A 16,551-nucleotide genomic window follows, 5' to 3' on the forward strand; every position below is an offset into this window, starting at 1 on the left:
AGCTTCTTTTGTTCTGTCTTTGGTTTCTGTGTCAGTATTATCAGATTTTTCCAACAGATTTCTACTTTCAGCCTTATCCTATTCTTCGGAAGTCTCAGCAGTTTTTTCAATTTCAGTAGTTCCTTTCGGGTTTCATCTGGGACTAATTCGTCGTTGACAGTTATATTTTCATTCACCATTTTTGCAAAGCATGTCATTCCGTATGCGGTAATCTCCATACGATTTAGACTTCAAAACATCTTTTATTATAACTTTTATATTTTCCTCAGTTTCTAGATCTTGAATTATCTTAAATTTTACACCGTCTTAAACTGGCATGCATATGGTGTTTCCACTCAAAGCGTCAGCATATTGCGTACGAGTACCAGATCTGTGTTCGATTTTTTGATAATTTTATACGAAAATATTTAATATTATATCGTAAATGTTTCCGAAAGTTAATAATCTTAATAATCCACTAACATAACTTATTTAGATTTAGTTTGAGAAAGGTTTACGTTTAATGCGTTCTGTTATACGAGATGTACTAAATGGGCATTATTCTACAAAACGGACTTAAACTTAATAGAATTAATCATACAATGAAACAGAAACGCGGTTGTATTATGTGGAATATCGGATATAAATTTAAGCTAGCCCCTTGGAAGATTACTTAATCTGTATATGAAAATAGATGTTACGTGAAATCTTTTTTCCATCGTAAAGAATCAGTCACATTTCCAATTCGAGAAAGTTTTCAAAGCTGTCTATATGAGATATATTATCATCTATTCTTTATGGGTTTTGTGCTATTACAAATTTAATATTTTATGTATTTAACTTTTTAAAAGATTAATGTGCAAGTCACAGACATTGCGTTAAGGAGAAAGAGATCGAGAACGAGAAAGAGATTGAGAAGGAGAAAATGATCCAGAAAAACAATCGCATGGGCTTTTATGAAGAAACCAAAAGCAACCTGGCCCTACATGTCAGTATGATATTGCACGGCTCTTATGATACGTAAAGGCTCTTGATGGGGTATAAAGGCTTTGCAGCGAGTCACAGTTTGAGGGATTTGTATTGCTAGCTTTTAATGGAATACCTTGTAGTACATTTTACATACCTCTTTGACAAGTTAAAACTATCTACAACACTTTCTCATTATTTACGTTCCATTTATGCTCTTATGTTCATTTTAATGCCTCTTGTAATAAGACAACGCGCAGCCAGACAAATTTAAGCACGCCAGATTATGGTTAGATACAGGTTACATCCGAAAACATTGCTGCAAAGACATCGCGGACGAAAACGTCGTAGAGACAACAACGTAAAGCGAAAACATCGTGGGAGAAAAAGAAGCAAACAAAAGAAATCATCGCAGTTCCTAAAACATCGTGGAACAAAATATCGTAGTCGAAAATAAAACGATTCAAAAACTTCGCAGTTTAAAAACATCATCGTCGAAAATATCGTGGTAAAAAGTAAAGTACCTACAAATCATCGCATGACGATAACATCGCACGCATGCGTTTTCCAAATCCCATACTAACATATTATGTAATTGTTTCTCGTCATAACTAACAAATCGGCATTCAAAACAATTGATTGCGTGCTATACGGGCAAATATTGCCGACACTTTAAGAATAAATTGAAACAAAACAAAATATAATTTTCACTAAAACAATATGAGATTAAAATATGTGAAAGAAAATTAAGTAAGCTAATTAAGTAAGCAATTTTTATAGAGAAAACCTCATGCAGTTATTTATCTTCCTTTTTCTAAGCATTTTTAGACTGTATTTTTCATTAAAAAATTATCAGTAAAACTTTATAAAAAAGGTTTAGCTTATTAATAACCTTTGTTAGTTAACTATGTAAATGTAAAACTCTGTTAAGTTCTACAAGACGCATTAATTTTCTACTCATTTTCAATTTTTAAATGCCTAAGTTTCCTTCTTATTTTTTCAGCAAAAATTTATTAGTTCATTCAAAAATATGAAATAGAGAAGTAAAAGAATTCCTTTTTCCTTCTTGGGCTCCCAAATCTTTATGCGAACATGCATTTGCAACTTTTAAAACCTGAAAACGCATATGTGTTATCGTTATGCGATGATTTGTAGGCACTTAATTTTTTACCACGATATTTTCGACGACAATGTTTTTAAACTGAGAAGCTTTTGAACCGCTTTGTTTTCGACCACGATGTTTTTAGACCAGCGATGCTTTCTCTTTGCTTTCTGTTCTCACCCGATGCTTCGTGCCACGCCGTTTTCGTCTTGTGTTGTTTTCTCCGCGACGTTTTCGTCCGCAATGTTTTTGCCGCGATGTTTTCGGCGGACACTTTAGATACATATACTTCTGAATCTGAAATTTTACCATAGCCATCTAAGTAGTAAGGTGGGAACACCACCGAATACTTCTTGATACCAGGCAACAAAGCTGTGGTGCACAGATTTCCTATGTCTTCGAATACAGAATCATGCACCATTTTGCAAAACGTGTGCATTCATTGTTTGCAAAGTACTCATTCAAGTTTGCAAAGAACTCCTTTATCAAGTTCTTAAGGGGACTCATACCCCTTAAAACCCATAAGATCTTCGAATATGTGACTGTTGCAAGAATTGGAATAACTTATTTATTTTAAAATTCATTACTTCCAACGTTTTACAGCTGACTACATAATATAGCTGCTTTCTGAAATAGTAATCAGAATGTTTGTGTTGCCACAAATATTTGTATAATTTAGTCCGCTTTGGGACAAAATTTTTCGTCATGTTTCTACCTTGCGCGCACAGTTTAAAACATTCTTTTGCATAACTTAATTCCATATTTAATATATAGCTTTTATAACATTTGGAAACTACTGCGAACCAAAAATTCTAAGAATTTCATGTTAAATTATTATCTTATTTGAAGTTGAGTTTATAAAATGTATTTTATTTAAAAAATCTGTAATGTTTTCGTCCATAAAATTTTTAATAATAAAATATTCATCAGATTTTTGGTTCAGTTCGAAAATAGTGCCCATATAAAGAATTCCATTAAATTTCAAGTATGTACTATTAGCCATTTTTAATATATCATGCGCGCAGGGTGGGAACGTGACGAAAATTTTGTCACAAAGCGGATTAAATTACAAAAATATTTGTGGCAACACTAACCTTCTGGTTACTAGTTTCCAAAGCAGCTATAATATGTAGTCAGCTGTAAAAAGTTGGAAGAAAGTGCTTTTAAAGTAAATAAAATATCCCAATTCTTGCAACAGTCACATATTCGAAGATTATAAGGGGTTTAAGGTGTATGAGCCCCCTTAAGCTTTAAAATAGGAATGTAGGTGTTATGAAAACTTTGAATAAAAGCGCATAATTTTATTGATCGATTCTCTTAAAAAGTAACTTTAAAGAAATTAAAAATAATAATTTCGAAGAATTTTGTTTTGAGATTAAGCTATTAAAATCACAGTTTAATTATTTCTACCACTGATATGCAAAATAATAACTTCCAAAACAAAAATTCTAAATCATTGAAAAAAGCTCTTAATAATTAAAAATTTTTTAAGAATTTCTATGTGTTAAAAGAAATCACATCTTTAAAATTATAAGATTTCCCTAAAAGCTTAACATATTCATGACAGTTTTCATCTTAATAAATAGCTTTCTACTTATGCATTGCCTAAATTCATAAAAACTCTTTTAATTTTGAGTTTCATCATTAATGGGATTAATAATTGCAAAAAAAGCAATCAGTGTTGTTTTTGAACTTAATTTGAAAATTTATGTCTTTTTAATGGTATCTCTCCTAATAAAAAAATGCACAATTTTTGTATTATTAAAAAAAAGGAACAAAATCTCCATTAAAGCCATTTTAAAACGTATAAATAAAACTTCTAATGATTATGATTTCGAAAATCTCCACACTAAACAATTTATTATAGCGTTCTTTTCTTTTCCCTTACCACTCTTTCTTTGTATAAATAATAACTATGGTTAAGAAATAGAATCTTCCTAATATAACATAATTTTATTTCTTGCAGCATGGTTTTAAACCTTATATCTTAACAGAGAAAAAGAAAACATCCGAGGCATAATTATTCAGTAACATTATAGGAACGTAGAACACGAATAGTTCAAGCGTTTTTGTTTGAACCCCAAAAATAACTCAATCTTGGATGATTCCAAAGATGTAATAAACCTGCTTTTAGCTTTGTAAAATTCAGAGACCCAATATTTAATTACGTAATATATTAATTATTATAAGTACAATATTTAATTATGTAAATAAACTCGGCTACGCCCTTTTATCTAAAGGTACATCCAAATATACGGAATTTATTTCGACTGACAAATGTTTTGTTTTAAGTGTTGTCTCCAATATTTCAGCTTAATTATTTATTTTTCTATGCATATTTTCTGAAAAACTTAACTGCTGCGCTGAACTTATTAGGTACTTCATGCTAATTAACCAGTTTTTATGATTTGGAACTGCATTGTAACTTCTCCTTTCCGTCAGACTTCACCATGATGCAAATGAGATTAAAGATTATGTGAGGCGAGTATTTCGAACATTTACGGTGTAGAGCTTTTGTCAGCAACGCTTGCAACTTTATTTTCTATCGGCACTTCTCCCAGTCAATACAGCCATTTGCTAGCCGAAGTTAAAGGGTCGATTGACGAAATTCAAATTGCGTTTTTCATGTCTCGAAAGCTGTTCTAACATAGGTATTTTGACACAAAATGGGACTTTTTCTGAAGTAACATTCCATTTTTTTTTCATATTTCTATTCTACGATTCAAATTATACCTACATATTAAATTTTGTAAAATTTGGTGAAAAATTTACGGATAAATTCACAAATTTATCTTGGCGTCTTTTTTTCAGTTTGCGCCAAGGATAATTAACTTGACAATCTTCTTAATATATAGCAACCCATTTTCCTTTCCCTTCTATTGCGAAGGACCGGAAAAAAGGTCACATCTTTCCCACCTCTATATATTGTGCATGAGCGAGAAAAAGTCACACCATTCTCCTTACAAATAATTTTAACAAAGTACCTAAACTACATTTCATGTTATTATCGCTTTCAACAAATATGCCAAATTTTAAAAACGTGCCAAAATATAAATTCACGCATATTTTCGGAAATTTTGAATAAAAAATTTTAATTTTTTGCGCGTATGCTTAGAAATACATCTACTTTAAGATGATGGCAAAACTTTTACAGATTGTAATTCAGAATGTTTTTCGAAAAATTTATAAAAATAAAACTACAAATTTTAAAAATAAATCTTAAAAAATGGGCGAATTTTACTTGGAATGAACCTAAATTTCGAAATGGGAAAGGAAGAATCAATTAAGTTTAATAAAAAAAAACATATTAATAAATATATACCAAAATTAATTAACATTGAGGAGCTAAAATTTTAAGAGCTAATTTATGAAAACTTACTCATACGAGTTTTGCAGAACTTGGCAGTTTGGCATAACCTTAGTCGTAGAATTGAAATATGGAAACAAAATTGGTATGTTGTGTCAGAAAATTTCGATTTTGCGTCAAAATACTTATATTAGAACAATTTTATATAAAAATCTAATGCATATTCTCAGTCGCGATTTTAGACATGAAAAACGCAAGTTGAATTTCGTCACTCGGCCCAATAGAACGCGAGATATGGAACTGTTATTTTTTCCCCTCCGCAGTGCACATTTTTAAAATTGTAAATTCAGTTTTATATAATTTATATACTCGTAAGTGGTGGAGTTTGTACGTACAAGTTTTAATTAAAAGACGCTGGACGACGATTTATCACCACCAACATTTGGCGACTGAGTCTCCACCCCTCCAGTTCCCTTTAAGTGGAGAAGAAGGTAAGGTATTTTCTTCCTCTTTCTCACTGGTCTTTGTGGTGTAGTTGCAAGCACGTTCGTCTGCAATCAGGAGTTTTAGAGTTCGAATCTTGAGGAAGCCACTGCACAATTTTCACGCCTCCTTCTCTTATGAAAGACCTCATAACTCTCCAAGCTTGTAGTTTATCCCTTGACATTTGATTAAAGCTGAAATTCCGTGAATTCAGACTTATCATGGTTTAATAATTCTGTATAATTTTTTAGATGATTTCGGCGGCGAAAACAATAATATCTGCCAAAGGAAGGATGTCCTATGGAGGACTTTTAAGGGAAATTAGCTCGTATCCAGTTACATATGGGGAAAACCACGAAAACGCCATTGCACCCAGCCTTATTATTTCGTGTTCGCTTAACTAAAACTTCGGACTGGATAACCAGTGTTCAGCGACTTTACCGCTAGGCCGCTTGTGGGTCTAACTTTATTATGAAACAAAACCCAACTAGCGGCTGATTAGTAAAATCATGAACATTGGTAGTTAGACCAGAGTTTGAATCTCCGCGAACTGAAAGTCGGATTTTTTTCGTCATATGTAAGGTGAATAAGAGATATTTTACTTAGAAAGTCCTCCTAAAAAGCAGCCCTCCCCTTAAGAATTCTTCTGTGCTTTGCCATATACAAATAACCTACCTTACAATTTATATGCCTACCTACCTCAGTGTCGAATAATTTAGGTTCCTGATTTGTTATGGCTGATATGGACGACTTCGAATAAAATAATATTCCATACGCTTACTTTTTCTTATTTTTCAGTTTTTATGGGTACTTAAAATATTCTGCAAATCTTTTGCGAATTTCTGGAATCGAAAACCATATTTTTCTGCAGTAACTACACATTACAAACTTTCTATTTACATTTATTAAGACTCACTTCAGAATTCTTCCAGTTAGATTTCTACCATCCAGATGCTTATAACGGATTTAGCATAAAAAGAAAATGATACAAAGGGAATGTTCGTAAAGTAGGTTTTCTCTGTATTTTGTGTGCGCAAGCGTGTAATATATTCAAGTTCGTTTATTTTTATTTATTTATTTATTTTTTGATAATCTTATGCCGGGCTGTAGCTGTCGACCTTAAATATATTCAAGAATTTTTAAACACACAGCGGTGGGTAATTTTAAACCGCTGAGTGTCTTTTAATTGAAAGTTAATTTTTATACATTCTGTCCCTGTAATTCCTTTTTAAAGCGTGTTTTCTTCCACAGAAAAGAAAGAAAGAAAAAAAATAAAGAACTTTCACCCAATCTCTCACTCGCTTCTTTCTTTCACTTAATTCATTACGACAAACTACAGTTAAAAAACATTTGGTGAGTAGTGGAAGAAAGGATCCATTCAAGAAACCCAACCAACCACATTTAACCCAGTTTCTCAGCCACTTCTGGTTAGAAACTATTAAATGAAAATATCTTTTTCAAAAAAGCGGTGACTATCTTTTGGTTGAGAAGAAGTTCATTAAAATACATTATGACTGTTCTTTTCCTGAGGTTACTTTGCAAACCTGCTAAGCAAAAGAACCGCAATTTAAATTGTTTTTTCATAGAAGTTTAGGGTTTGTTACTTCTCGCCATCTGTGACACATATTATGTACGGCTGACATGATATGACTTGGGAAAATTATGAAAATATTTATTCTGAACTTGTTCAGGTGAAAGGCGTCAACTTTTACTCTATTTTTAAATTCCTTCTTTTGTAATTTGAAAGATTTAGCTTAAGAGAAAATATTTTACTCTCAGCATTAACAAAGTTTTAAATTTAGGCAATTATGAATAACAAAAATTAGAAAAGATTTAAGTTTTTTCTGTTTTTTATAAAGTAATGTAATAATGATAATTTATTTGTAAGAATATTAATTAATGCATATAATTTACTGACCATTTTGCAAGAACTATGAATGAATAAAGAATGAGGAATGTTTCTTTCTGTAGTTTGATTTTTTTCTCAAATTTATTTTAAAGAAAAGTTAGAGCTAGGGAATATGCATTTTGAAATCAAATAAAGTAGTCATACTGAAAAAATAATATTGAAAAAAAAAGAAAGAAAGAAATTCAATTTTTACTTGCAAGCTAGTTTTTTTAACCATCTACATTTGCATTTTAAAATTAAAACTTAAAAAAAATCTATATTTTGAGATAAATTACGTTCAAAGGGGCGTTTTTTTTTAATATTTTGTGTGTTACCTTTTATTAAATATCATGTTCTTGGCACTTAAGCCATAAAATTCAGTTCAACAGCAATATTACAAAATAATTTTAAAATGAGCTTATCTTTAGAATTTCCGATACACGGTCTCCCGCGCTGGAGATAATTTTTTTTTTCATACAGTGTTGCCATTGCTCGCTTTGAAGTCGTTTAGTTTGCTAATTGAAAATTCGTTGAAGAGTTACAAAATATGAAATCGATAATAAAACAAATTTTAAATTAAGGCTTCCGAATGCCCATATTCTATGGAAGATTACGTTATACAAATTTTGACGGCGATTGTACAGGGCGATAATATTTGGTGGCAACAATCTGAAAAGTTAAACAACGCTTACTGTGAATCGACGCAAAATGCCAAAACGAAATTAATAATCCTTCCGGGCAAATTGCTCGTTTGGATTAATGAAAACAGAGTATTCAAGCAAAATAAGAAATTCGCTCTTAATAGATATATCGAAAACTTTTAATCGAACCATCAATGAACTAATAGTTTGTAGCATTTCGACAAATAATTGCCAAATTTATTAACTGTGCACCAAAATTCAAACCTGATGCTTTTTATGATGATACTTCAAACAAGGTTATGTGAAAGCTATTATATTACTGGGAATGCTCTGGAAGTTATATAAAATCGAGTAATAGTATAGTGATATAAAACTGAGGAATTCGAGGGTATAGGCTCTTATCCGCGAAGATGTATCCTTTGAGGGCTGGTAGTGTACGTAAGTTTTAGTCCATGCAGGGGATTAACCATAACTTTGGCTAAAACTTCCAAGCTACTTTCCTGTACTCAACTTACCAGGTAAAGCAACCAGAAAGATTTTATGATAAATTTTTCTAAACAAATTCAGCGAAGCTTATTTAATGTGAGAGCCACGTAAGAACTTTACCCGAGATACTTGGCTTGGCGGCTCAAAGTATGTGCTAAAGGTTTCATAATGAATAAGTTTATATGGAATTATACCTTATGTGGTGATTCTAATACTTAAAATATTCTTAACGGTATGTTAATTTAATGGTAGTTTGCTAACTTTCTTTACCTCCGAGACTGCAACCAACTATTACAAACTAAATGTAGGAAAATACTGCGTCATACTTTTCGGAAAATATCACAAAAATCAATAACTCAATCTTAATTTACAAACTGATAATCAACTACTTCCAACAGCGAGCTCTGCTAAATACCTGGGAATCGTCTTGCATGAGCAGCTGAACTTAAAAGAACATGTCATGTCTACATTAAATAAAGTACACAAAGTCTAATCTCCACATAAAAGTAAAGAGAACCCTATACGTTTTTCTGATAGATCCAGTATTGTTTTATGGAGCACCTATTTGAGCCACAGTACCCAAAACCTACTGAAAAACAAATATGGACCTTCCATCATAAAATATTCAGTTCCATCAGCAACTTGACTTGGTTAGTGAGACATTTACGCATTCATATCGATCTTGATCTTCCGCATTCTCAAGATTACCATTCTTACAAGTTCTCACAACGTTCTCACCAAAGTGATGAACTCAAATTACCCTTATATTGCCAAATTGGCAAATTTTGATTCCACTGTTGAGCAGCGGTTCAAGAGAGCTCACACGATTTTTCATAATCCAGTTTACTAGCCTATCCAATGAATCCACTTCTCCAAATTTTTGAAGATGAAGTTAAAGATTGTATAAATCGTAGCAAAACAAGAAAAGGACTTTTCATATATACCCCTCCTTGTACACATTTTATAAATATGTTTATTTTTATTGCTTTTGTGTTGTCTGTATCTTCCATCTGTAAATTGTATCAATCAATATGTTTGTGTTTGCATAACATGTAACTTCCTCTGCCCCTATGCTTTATCTTCCACGTCAATAATTAATCTTCTCTGGATCGCTCCATATGGCTCCACAGAAATTTAACTTCTCCCATTTTCTCCCTGCACCTTCTAAGTTATTCACCAGCTCGAACCAGTCCCATTCCATCACCGTTTACCGATGGCACATCTTAGCGTTTATTCTCCATACACCACAACTTGCCTAGGAACAAATCTAAAGAGGTTAAAGACCACAGTGGCTAAATACTCATGCACCACCATCCACGGTCAAGTATTATAAGATGATTAAGTTCAAGAAACTTAATTTTTTACTCTTACAGTTTATTAAATCAAAAAAAAAAAAAAAAAAAAAAGAAGAAGAAGAAGAAGAAGATAGTGGGTTAAGAAGATAGTGGATTAAAATCAAATCCTCAAAAGAAACACCTGTTTCTCTTCTGATCTAATCTTCACAGAAAAGGTCTCTAGCAATCTTTATTCAACAAGGCCTAAGTTGGAGTTACTTATTAATGAGGCTTACTTGTTAATAAACGTAAAATAATTGTCACAATGCTGATTTAATGAATGAATATTAATCCCTTTCTGTTTAATTTGTAACACATTTAGCGAAAGAAAAATAAATGGAATTTAACAAATTAATGTAATTTGAAAATTCGTATGATTATTTAAACTGATTATTTTAGATTGTTTTGGTTTAGTTGATTATGGCAAAGCACGCAAAGGGCATTTTAAAACAAACTAGATTTTAAGATTCATTTTAAGAGCTTGCATCTACGTTACACATGAGGAAAAGGGCGAAAACTCCCATGCAGCTAGCCCTTTCACCTCGATTCGAACCCATGTCGAACTACTGGTGTTCGGCGGCTTTAACACTCAGGTACCAGTGACCACCTTTAGTGTAACGCGGCTGTTCTTATAACTCTAATAATATTATGATCAAGCTTAATTTTTTACCGTGTACTGTTTAGTAACAAAAAAGCATTGTACTTTGAGAATTTGGCCAAAGCTATTACAATAATACTATAGTTTTCTGTATCTTTCTGGGGTTCTTTCCAGTTATCATTAGTTCTTTTAACCTGGAGTTATCCTTTTAAGTTGGTTTTATATTCTAATTTTTTTTTTTTTTTTTTTTTTCATTTTGTGGTCTTTAGCGCATTTACAAGGCGCAGTTTTATTGCAGAACTTAAATCATTCTTCCTCGAAACTATATCTTTTTCCCTCTTCGTTTTCTCTACTCCGACTGCAAGACAGATTACGTCCCTTTTCCTTATATCGGTGCGCACGGGAATCGGGGAAGGGTAAGAAGAATTTTCTCGCCCTTCTCCTCAGTACTTTGCCACTACTGTCCCCAGCCCTTTTTGTTCTCATTTATCTTTCCGATCGCCGACCACATCCGCACATTTCGTTTGGTCCACTGATCTCAGTTTCCTTCGCCAGTTTCACTGCTCTTTTGAGCATGGAAAAGTGAATTCCCTGGCATATTTTCGAAGTCATAGAGAATATGTCAACTTAAGCACTTCAGATGTAACTGGGAGAAAGTGCTGGGAATTGTGCAAATAAGCATGAATCTTTTGTCCGTCTAAAAAACTGAAGAAGTCACGAAATCATAAAATACTCATGCTTATGTCAGAGAGAAACATTTGTTTGAAAAATAATGTTATTTTCTCAATATTCACATGAGATAATCAGTCCGCATCATGTGATGTAATTTATCCATTTCTTCGTTGTATTTTTTCAATAGTTTTAATTAATACTAGTTACAGTGAAACCTTTCAGGACAGTCATTTCCCAAAGAGAGCCATCTCTAAGAGTCGCGAGTATTTCTGAGAGTGTAATAGTGCTACTTAAGATCTTCGAAAGTGATGTTCTCTAAGGCGATAACCTCGATAAGCTACCAAAAAAAATTAGAACTGTTTGAATGACCATCTTAGGAACATTTCATTATAAATCCTTCAGTTTCATACTTCTTAAGAAAAGACTTAGACGTTACGTCCCATGACACCTTTCTGTATATTGAATAATAGTTTAAAAAGGTTCTTGTACTTCCAGTTGCTAAATTTCGATTTCAGCATGTAATGTGAAGAAGAATCAACGCTGTAATAAGATGGCCCTAGAAAACATTGACAAGGTGGTCATAATAAAGTAGCCACTTTCATTTGATAAAACATTCAACATGTAATACATATACACGACACACAACGTTCCACAATACGTTAGTACCGCAAAACCTTAATACGCCAGTTTCCAGAAGACAAGCTAGCGACATCATACATATAAGCGTTCTCTTTGGAGCTTTTATATTACACGATTAAGTAAACAGTTTAACAATAATTTAAATAATTCAACACTTTTAGACTGAGTACTTTACGCCGAGATATCATTTCAAGATAATTATCTTTAAGGGAAAAAATTTTTATAACTCTAAATACTTTTCCTAACGCTTTGAAATTTTAAAAAAATTTGTTGAAATGAATACCTGATTAATATTTATGGAGAACTAAAATTTTGTTACTTTCTTAATTTCAGTCATGTTGCAATTGCATACGTCATTTTTTTTTATTTTAACTATTTTCTTTTGTTGTTGTTGTTGTTGTTTTGTTTTGTTTTCGTACACTGTAAGAAAGCAAGCTTCTGTTCTGAAGAAAAACCTCCTGCTATATCTTTGAGCAAAAGTTCGCAGCAATCTAAAACTGATTTTTGACTTCGTCAGAACTACAGTTCTCTGATTTATGAGTAATCAGAAAAAGAACTTTTGTAATAATACAAGTCCAAAATGGCAGTGATTATCTTTCTATAATAAATCACTTTGAGAAATTCTCAAAAGCCTGTAATGTTTTATATGTGCATTTATTTTGATACAAACTGAATCAAAGTTTTATCTAGTAGTTTCTTTTAGTTTATAATTCACGGTAAAAGAACGGTGCACCATTTTAACTGCAGGAAAAGATATAAGATTTTTATCCTTCCTTACCTCTTCGCGGTGTAAGAACGGTGTTGCGATGTTGAAATGCACACCCGGCTAACTAACGAAAGGTTCGGAGTTCGGGTTCTGGCTAAGCCATTACATATTTTTCACTTCTCCTACTCCAAACGGTCTGTTGCCATTTAAAAAGAAATGAAATTGTTTGTCAATTAATCCACTTATATATCAGAGTGAATTGAAATGTAAAAACAAAATGTGCTATTTTAGTAAAATAAATGTTAGCAACGATATGCGGGTATTTTCAAAGTATCATTTTCAAAAAGACACTATAGTGCAGAAATTTATAATAAAACAAAATAAATAAATTTAAAAAAATACAGATGATTGAAAGGTGTGTCATTTTATAGAATTTTATGTAATTATTATTAGCCTTTAATTTTTATGCAGACTATGTAGTACTTGCAAGAAATTTACATAAAAATTCTATAACTCAATTACATAAAATATGGCGTTAAAAATGTCTTTTGTTATTTGCAATAATAGTACAAAATTTAACAGCAGCATTTCCAAAAAGTAATTTAACAGAAACTACCAGAATATTTTACTACATAATTAAACAATGAATCACATGCAATTTGAACAAAACAAAAACAACGTCTTTTACCCTTGTTAGAAAATGTGCTTTTCCTTGAACTAAAATTTATAAGTAAACAATTGAAAAACTTATTACAAACGCGATAGAATTCTATGGCTTGATATGTTCTTGCTGACATTCGATCAAAAGATACTTGGAATCTATCATTCTCTCTTTGTTAAAGAATTCTCGAAACTGTTATTTGCGATAATGAGTTTACTGCGATCGAATACTCCACAAATCAAATAAAGTGCCAAATAGTATTTTGGAATTCTATTGTTGCAAGTTTTCGATCTTCCTAATTTGTTATCAACAGTCTCTTAATACGATAAAATTATGCAAATACGTCAGACAAACAAACAAATATTATTGTATTACCACAAGTTCTTTTCTGGACATATATTGTTTCTTTCTCCTTCTAAGCCGATATCGTAATGGAACGAAGACCGAGAGAAAGACGTTCATCGCCATTTTGTAACTGGAAAATAAGAAAATTGTATTATGTTCCCGTCAGAAGTGTCTTTTGAGAGTAGCCCGAGGAGAAAATCAGCACCAGACCAAATGATTTTATCTCTTAAGATAAGAAAAAAAAAAAGGACAGCCAATGTCTGCACCTGCTGTTATCGATTTGCTTTCTTTTCTTTTATTTAGGATTTGAGATTGTTCAGTGATGTATTGGGAAAGAATGGCTTGAAAATGGCGCACAGTTAAATAGTCTGCATAAAGGAACTGTGCGCCATCTTTGGTTGCAATTATTTTACAGATGTCATTTCATCACAAAAGCAAAAACCTTTTAAATCCTAAAAGAATATCAAAATTTAGAAAAGCTTCGATTTAGGGTTTTTGTGTATACAAAATATACATTGAGAGGATATTCCTTTACAGTGGACTTGACTCGCAGTTCCTATGCAGAAAATTAACCATTAACGCATAAATTCATTTATATAACTTTTTAAGCACCAGGAACTGCTGGTTTCATGTAAAGCTTAAATATCTTAGGAAAAGCTTTTAGACAAAAGCTTTATTACGAAAGACCAAGGAAAATTACCGAGTTAAGTGTTCTACAAATCCAATATTTGTATTTCGCTTAAAATTCAGCTTAATAACATTAATTCCATAGAAAGTTTTAAAGAAACTGTAGTTTTTAAAAGCTTTAATAGCTTGCAAAATTGTGTTTACTATTGATACGAATGAAAACATTAATCATATATTAATAAACAAATAGCGCGGCCTTCTTTCGTCAGGCTAATCATTTTAAATGTATAGTTGACTTTAGAACAACTAGACCTAGATAAATACCTCGGCATATTGCTAAACAACTACTGTAGCTTATGGCACAGAACCACTCAACTACTAACAGCATAGTTTAGTGCGAAAGGCGATGCTACAAGAATCCATTAATCCCTCTTTGTATGTTAAATGTGTTTTCTTGTAATAACAAACACCGCAAGCTAAAGAAAATAAAATGTCTCTCATAAAATTATCAGAAATAAAAAGTTTTACATATATAATTAAGTTTATTTATTTATTTATTTCACTTGGGTCCCACGCATCAGTAATGTTGTGTATAATACAAAGCTGTAGATTTAAAATGTAGTGTTAACACTGTAATTCAAAAAATAATTGACTGTTCATGTTTTATGATAGTAAACGAGAGAAAAATAGCCCTTTAATGTATTTATTTGTTAATGATCCAATCTCTCAAACTGCCGCAAATCTATTAAATGTTCTCCAATATACAAGGGAATCTTAATTGACGTACGCTTTGGATCCCGAAAAATTTAGTTCATGAATAAATTTTCCAATCAAGAACTTTCTAATATTTCGAAGGATGTCTCGATATACGAACAAGTAACCCTGGCAGTTGTTGTTATCTTCTCCGTGTATTTCATGGAAGAATGGTTACCATAGCTTCAAAGAGGTTGGACCAACTTCCTTGAGAACCAATTTACCTCCACCCCAATTTTGAGATAAAGCACCTCGGGGGTGGGTCTGAGCGTCTTTCATCCCTCTCCTCTACCACCAAACCCACGACATGACTTTCGGCTCGCCATATATTTAAAGTGACACCATACCTTAAAGACACTATAAATTAACAAGCATCCATACCTTCTCTAGGATTCGAACCCGGACCCTTCGGTACCACACTAGGCTTCCCTTGCCACTATGAGTATACCGTCTGGGCCCCAAACTTCGCAGTGATACTCCAAAGTGCAGTTAATACAGTGGAAGAAATACCTTCAGAAGAAGAAGACGGAAGGGGAGACGTTTCTAAGAATATCTTCTTTCCCGTCTTCTTTTCAAACTTTGCAGATGAAATAAAATTTCATCCACGAAATTAGTGCAAAATGGGGTAAAGGTTCATACAACATTATCAGCCTGATAAAGCAGTGTTAAGTGGCAGCATAACCGTTTGAAATGAGAATGCCACGCCTCGCTTTAGGAACATTTTAAAAGTAGAAACAAATCACAGTGGACAAATTCGTAGTGTTACAAAGGCTCAGCGATTCTCAAGAAAAAAAAATGTCCAGAAAGACAAAAAGCAGCTACCTGATATTTTTACGGAATAGTATTTTCCTTTCAAACAATAGCATTTTGCACTTTTGGCATCTTCACAGTTTTTTCTTTACGCCATCAACTTTTCTTCCTAGAGATACGGTAAAATTTAATTCAATTTTTCCTGCATTTTTATATGTTTTGTATTGTTTCAAATGACGTGTATATGTTAATATTGTGCATGTGTTAAGTTTAATGAATTCCGTAGGTTTTGCATTACTAACGTACATACAAAGTACTCTGTTTTAAACAATCATTTGGGATCCGGGAACAAATTAATTAATTTTACATTAATTCCTATGGGAAAAATTGTTTAGATTTATGATATTTCGGATAACAAACTGTCTTCAGGAACCAATAAAGTTCATGAATGGAGCTTTCACTCTACTTACACTATAAGATATTTCTTCCACCTTATTGGCATACCTTCGTAGTGTAGTGGTCATATCCAGAGGTCTCTGGTTCGATTCCCGGCAAGGGCGTTCTCATTTTTCATCACTTTTGCTTTAAAAAAAAAAGTTTCCTAATGTCTCTAC

General features: G+C 32.3%; 1 long non-coding RNA gene across 1 annotated transcript in view; it reads right to left on the minus strand.

Annotated features, from left to right (window-relative positions):
• Positions 1 to 13,978, minus strand: part of LOC146996000 (uncharacterized) — a 78,828-nt gene extending 64,850 nt beyond the window's left edge. Inside the window, exon 1 of the long non-coding RNA XR_015042900.1 lies at positions 13,838 to 13,978. This is a non-coding gene — a long non-coding RNA (uncharacterized LOC146996000). The remainder of the gene's footprint in view (positions 1 to 13,837) is intronic.
• Between the last annotated feature and the right edge of the window lie 2,573 nt (positions 13,979 to 16,551).

The sequence above is a fragment of the Stegodyphus dumicola genome, chromosome 8 (genome assembly GCF_044657685.1).
Source record: "Stegodyphus dumicola isolate Sdum_Otavi_A_Nest chromosome 8, ASM4465768v1".
In the NCBI taxonomy this organism is placed as follows: domain Eukaryota; kingdom Metazoa; phylum Arthropoda; class Arachnida; order Araneae; family Eresidae; genus Stegodyphus; species Stegodyphus dumicola.